Below are 6,590 nucleotides of genomic sequence, written 5' to 3'. Positions count from 1 at the left end.
TCTGGAAGTGTCAGGCCAGAGTCAATGGGGTGGCTCCACTCCCTGGAATTCCCGTCTGTCCCATTCGTAAGATACAGCCTCATCATCAAGTCAAAGATGGAAACATTTTTGTTTCAGATAGCAAAATGGAGAAAGGATGGAGAAAATGGTCCATTCGTGCTGTCTTTTAAGGGTTCTGGATAAAGTCACATTATCCTGCTGCATCCTACTGGCCAAAACTTAGTATGGCCATAGCTACAGTGGAGGCTAAGAATTGTAGTCTTTGTTTCTCTGGGAAGCTCAGCTAGAAAACTATGCTATGGAAGAAAGGGAGAACAAATATTAGGACACAATGAGTAGTCTCTACTGACCAAAGCAAAAACAAAGACCTTTCCAGAAGGTCTAAATGCAAATGTTGGACTTCCCTGGTAGCCCAGCGGTTAAGAAGCCACCTGTCAACGCTGGAAACATGGGTTTGATCCCTGGTCCGTGAAGATCTCACATTCCACAGAGCAACTAAGCCCAGGAGCTGGAACTACTGAAGCCCAAGTACCTAGAGCCCAGAGCCAACAATGAGAAGCCCAAGCACCAAAAGTAAAGCAGAGCCCTCTCTCACCACAAGTAGAGAAAGCCTGCAAGCACAGCAACAAAGACCCATCGCAGCCAAAAAAATAAAATGTGAATGTACCTTGAAGAGTGTTGGCAGAGGAGGGGGACGTAGGGAGTAACAGCCCTCTGCTGTCTCTCTATGCTGTGCGTAGTTGTTCAGTCATGTCCACTCTTTGTGACCCCATGGACTGTAACCCATCAGGCTCCCCTGTCCATGGGCACTTGGGCTTAAGCAAACAGAAAGTGGTGGTGGTAGTGGTTTTGTCACTAAGTTACGTCCAACACTTGGCATCCTCTGGACTGAAATACATGAGGCTCCTCTGTCCATGGGATTTCCCAGGCAGGAGTACTGAAGTGGGTGACCATTTCCTTCTCCAGGGGATCTTCCCAACCCAGGGATCTAACCTGCATCTCCTTCACTGGCAGGCAGGTTCTTCACCAACTGAGCCACCAGGGAAGCATGAGAAATAAAACTGAAATTCTCAGACGCAGTGTTAACTTCAGGGATGTCATCAAGATGTGGCCCTTCTCCATATCTTGGCTGTATAGTCCTCCGTGGTGGGTTAATTCCTATGCTTCACATGGTGGCAAGATGTTTGCTCACAGACCCAGGCCGCTCTCCTCTGAACCTGCTGGTGGGCCAGGAGAACAGACCCAGGCCGCTCTCCTCTGAACCTGCTGGTGGGCCAGGAGAACAGACCCAGGCTGCTCTCTGAGAACAGACCCAGGCCGCTCTCCTCTGAACCTGCTGGTGGGCCAGGAGAACAGACCCAGGCTGCTCTCTTCTGAACCTGCTGGTGGGCCAGGAGAAGTTCACATTCACTCTGCTCCATCACATCTCCACCTGCTCCTCAAGTCAGCCTCCTCCAGCAAAGTGGTTCCCAACCCTGACTGCTCATTGAAATCCCTTCAGGAGCTTTTTAAAATCCCTGATACCCAAGCCTATCTTCCTAAATCTGACTTTATTGGTCGAGGTGGGACTCTGGCATTTTAGCAATTTTCCCAGGTGATTCTGTTGTTTATCCAGAGTGAAGAACCCTTGATCAAGCATACCATGGAAAAGTGGAAGCTTTGCCTCTTGGATGTTTCTGGAGTCAGGTCCCCAGACTCTGTGTGTGGGTGTCATGTGTCTCCTCCATCGGGACCTTACTGAACGGTTGGGGACCCATGAACCTCCACATCTGAGTTCCCTTCATAGGATTCCATGTCTCTCTATGGGGCTAGATGGAGACCCCTAGACTGCCCTGCCTTTCTATCTCCCCAAGGTCTCTGCATATGGCTGTCAAGGTTGATTTTCTTTTACTAAAGGACTGGGATGATTTTAAAAGGAAAACAACAACAGGAAGGAAAAAAAAAATTAAAGGTTTGGAGAGCCATCTGCTCATAGACTATAATTGAAATCTAAGACCAAGACCCGAAGAATGTCAACAATTAAAAGCTCCATAGCAAGGATTAGTTGATCAAAGAAGGTAGGAAGGATTATCCAGAGCAGGTCACAGGAAATCCACAAGAGCATGGACTCTGGAAGCCAAGAGAACAAAGGCTGAAAGCACCAGCAACGAGCTCACCCACTTTAGTTAGTCTTCTGTCTACTGACCTCACCTGGTGTCTTCTATGCTGGTGACTTCTTTCAGTGAAATGTGAATATTCGGAGCGATGGCTGAAATTTCACTGGAAGCTCAAGTGACTCCCCTTGGATACGCTGTCCATAGATACTCAGATCTCTCTACCAAAAACAAAACAAAACAAAACAAAACAGAAGTTCATATAGTACAGGGAACTCTGCTCAATATTTTGTAATAAACTGAAAGGGGAGAGAACTTGAATAAATACATGTATCTGTGTAACTGAATCACTTTGCTATACACTTAAAACTAACACTTTTTCATTGTTAATCAACTATCCTCCAATGTAAAATGAAAACTTTTTAAAATAAATAAGATGAAATGTAAGGACTTATCTGGTGGTCCAGTGCTTAAGACGCTGTACTCCCAAAGCAGAGGACCCTGGTTTGATCCTTGGTTTCAAACTCTTTCAGTTCACATGCCCAACTAAAGACCCTGCATGCTGCAATGAAAGATCCCACATCTGCAACTAAAACCTGGAGCAGCCAAATAAATAAATAAATATTTTTAAAAATAAATAAAGAAGGCACAAGCCCCAGCCAGCCACTGGTGACCGCTGCCTGAGAAACAGTGTGATGACCACCAAGGAGATGAAGGTGGCCAAGAGCAGGGACCAGTTGGCACTGCAGCCCCTTGAGGGAGTGGACCTCAGTCCCGAGCAGGATGAGGGTGTGCTTAAGTTCATCAAGCAAGAAGGCCCTGGCATGGAGATGCCGATGATTGGGGAATGAGTGTCTGTCCACTACAGGGGCTAGCTGCTCGGTGACACCAAGTTCCACTCCAGCCTGGACCGCAAGGACAGGTTCTCCTTTGACCTGGGGAGAGGGAAGGTCATTAAGGCTCGGGATGTTGCTGTAGCAACCATGAAGGCAGGCAAAGTGTGCCATATCACCTGCAAGCCAGAGCATGCCTAGGGCTCAGCTGGCAGCCCCCCCAGGGTCCCTCCCAAAGCCACACTTGTGTTTGGGGTGGAGTTGTTGGAGTTCAAGGAAGAGGACCTGACAGATGAAGAAGACAGGGGATCATCAGAAGAATACGGAGGCAATGGGGAGGGCTATGCCAAGCCCAGTGACAGCGCCATCCTGGAAGTTGCACTGGAAGGATACTTCGAGGACCAGATCTTTGACTCACGAGAGCTCAGCTTTGAAGCTGGTGAGGGAGAGAGCATGCATCTTGCCCTGGGGGCTGGAGAAAGCCATTCAGTGTGTGGATAAAAGAGAATATTCCATTGTGTATCTTAATACCTGCATGCTTTCAGCAATGCTGGGAAGGAGAAGTTCCAGATCCCGCCAAATGCTAAGCTGATGTATGAAATACAGCACAAGAATTTTTGAGAGGGCCAGCAAGTCCTGGGCGATAAGTTCTGAGATGCTGGAGCAGAGGACTGTAGTGAAGGAGCGAGGCGCTGTGTGCTTCAAGGAAGGCAAGTACAAGCAAGCTGTCCCTCAGTGCAGGAAGGCTGTGGCCTGGGACTTCCCTGGTGGTCATGGTTGAGAACCTGCCTTGCAATGCAGGGGACACTGGTTCAATCCCTGGTCCAGGAAGATCCCATATACCACGAGGCAGCTGAGCCCGTGCACCCCAACTGCCAAAGCCCGAGCATCCTAGAGCCTGTGCTCCACTACAAGGAAAGGCCACTGCAGTGAGAAGCCTGTGCCCCACAACTAGAGAGTGGCCCCCATTCCCTGCAACTACAGAAACCTGAGCACAGCAGCAAAGACCCAGCACAGCCATAAATAAATAACTAAATATTTTTTTAAAAAACAGAAGAAGATTGTGTCCTGGCTGGAAGAAAAGTGGAGCTTCTTTGATGAGGACGCACAGGAAGGTGCAGGCCCTCAGCTGGCCTCCCACCTCAACCTGGCCGTGTGTCATCTGAAGCTGCAGGCCTTCTCAGCTGCCACTGAAACAGTAAGAAGGCCCAGGAAGTGGACAGCAACAATGAGAAGGGCCTTGTCCACCAGGGAGAGGCCCACCTGGCGGCGAACGCACGGGCTGACTTGCAGAAGGGCCTGCAGCTCTACCCAGCAACAGGGCGGCCAAGGTTCAGCTGGCCATGTGCCCGCACCAGATCCACAGGCAGCTGGAGGGCAGAAGAAGCTCTATGCCAGCATGTCTGAGAGGCTGGCTGAGGAGGAGAGCAAAAGGCCCAGGCCGCAGTGGCTGCAGGAGAACAGCCGGCTGACGTGGAGATGAGAGAGCAGAAGAATGACGGGAGGGCGGTGAGGGGGTGGGAGTGGGGCAGCCTCAGCCTCGCCCCAGCCCTGTCCCCAAGACTGCCTGTCCCCCAGACCCCCAGCCCTCACCCTACTCCACCTTGGGGTGTGTGTATGTGTGTGTGTGTGTGTGTGTTTTAGTCTCTCAGTTGTGTCTGACTCTTTTCAACCCCATGAACTGTAGCTCACCAGGCTTCTTTGTCCATGGAATTCTCCAAGCAAGATTATAGAGTGGGTAACCGTTCCCTTCTCAGGGGATCTTCCCAACTCAGGGATCTAACTGGGGTCTCCTGCATTGCAGGCAGATTCTTTACCATCTGAGCCACCACAAACTGAAGAATTTTGAGTGAATTAGAGCTTTTAAAAAAAATTACTTAAATAAATAAAATATAGACTCCTCAAAACAAAACAGAAGCTCACACAGGGCTAGGAACTTCCGAAAAGATCTTCTCTAAATGTAGTACTCCTCAAATCCTTCCGCCTATCAAGTCAGAGACCTAGAATTCCCAAACTGTGTGTGCTGAGGAGCCCAGGGTTACCGCAGTGAATCAGATGAGCCCCACAGGACATTTTAAACTTTTGAGGAAAACACGAGAACACTTGTAGGATGCCATACAAATTACAGTCAGTAAATTACTTTGGATCTAACTACTTAGTAATCTAAAACCTTATACATTTTTGGCCTAAGAATAAATAACTGAGCTGACTATAACCATGAGCCTAGAAGGTTTGGGAAAATCTGAAACAGGTAAATACTTGACTCCAGCACTCTCTCTTCCTCAAATTTACCATCACTGCAGCTGTCAGCCTAAAAATAAGATCCCCCCACCCCATCAAGAGCACAAATATTTCTTTCCTGCTCCAGCTCTAAGGGAATTAATTGTTCCCATTTAGAAATTATAAACAACTGTGGGTTAGGTGAAATTTGAATTTACAATAGAAACAATCTAGATAGCATACTAAACTGAAATATTTCACTTCAAGCTCAGCAAATATCTGAAGAAATCTAATTTGTATTCAGAACATTTTCAGGGTTTATATCTTTTGCTTTTAGGCCAGGAGTGCAGAATGAGTATTCTAATAACAAAAACGAAAAGAAAACCATTAGGTAAAAACCATAGGCCTAAATCCTAGTTTATATCAATTAAATTTGTTGAATTCCATGGCCAAAGAAATTTCTAACTCTGGCTTTATATATGTGTTAGTCAGGATAATCTTGGTTAATGTTACAGTAAGTCCTAAAAAGAAAAACTCTAAAAATCAGTGGCTTAACAGCCCCCCCCCCCGACCCCCTTGCCACAAAGCTTTATTTCTCACTTACCTAGGCAATATACAAGATGCCAGATAAATAAGCAAGGAGGTAATCACAGATGGTGGCGTGAATCTTATTAATTAATTAATGAACTAATGTGGGGTTTCTTCATTAATTTATCCAACAAATTTGGGGTTGAGTAGTAGATTTTGTACCAGATATAGTTCTAGTGCCAGCAATATGATGATACATAAAACAAAGCTTATACTATTCTGGGAGGAGACACAACCCACAAATGACACATAGGAACAAATAAGCAGAGATAAGAGCTCTTAAGAACAACAAGGCAAGATATGTGGTGGCCTTGGCTAAATGATGTTTGTGTATTTTGGGGTTCCATGTGGATGCTAATGAACCATCAGTAAAAAAGAGGTAAGTAGTGTTATGATGTATGAAGAGAGAATATAACCACTGTTCTGGGATAAATCAGAGAGGCTTTTCTACCTCTAACTTTGTGCTGCCCCTAATCATCAATCCTGGGATGATTTTGTCCAGGCCATTTCCCTGGATGAGGATACAATCCAGAGGAAGACCTAGAAAGGCCAGAACTCAGCTGGATCCCTGAGGTTCCAAGAAAACGGGAAAACCTCACTTGCTTTCACCCAAACAACAAGTATCAGAAGTACAAGATGAGGTCAGGGTCACCAGTAAGGGAAATGAATGTGGGACAATGACAGGGCTGACTGGAGATTCTGGCTCTTACGATCATAACTACTGTCATCATCAACAACATGGTCATCTTGATAATGCAGGTATGGAATCTTAATAGAATGCCAGGAAATGTGTTATTTTCATGATCTCATTCAATATATTATATGCAAATTAATTTTACTTGTGTTATATACTTTA

General features: G+C 46.4%; 1 pseudogene; it reads left to right on the top strand.

The window, feature by feature from the left end:
- Positions 1-2,788: 2,788 nt before the first annotated feature.
- On the top strand, positions 2,789-5,501 carry LOC128059194 (peptidyl-prolyl cis-trans isomerase FKBP4-like; annotated as a pseudogene).
- Positions 5,502-6,590: the final 1,089 nt, after the last annotated feature.

The sequence above is a fragment of the Budorcas taxicolor genome, chromosome 14, assembly GCF_023091745.1.
Source record: "Budorcas taxicolor isolate Tak-1 chromosome 14, Takin1.1, whole genome shotgun sequence".
Lineage (NCBI taxonomy): Eukaryota > Metazoa > Chordata > Mammalia > Artiodactyla > Bovidae > Budorcas > Budorcas taxicolor.
Note: the sequence above shows the minus strand (reverse complement) of the source record. Positions and strands in the feature narration are given on the sequence as shown.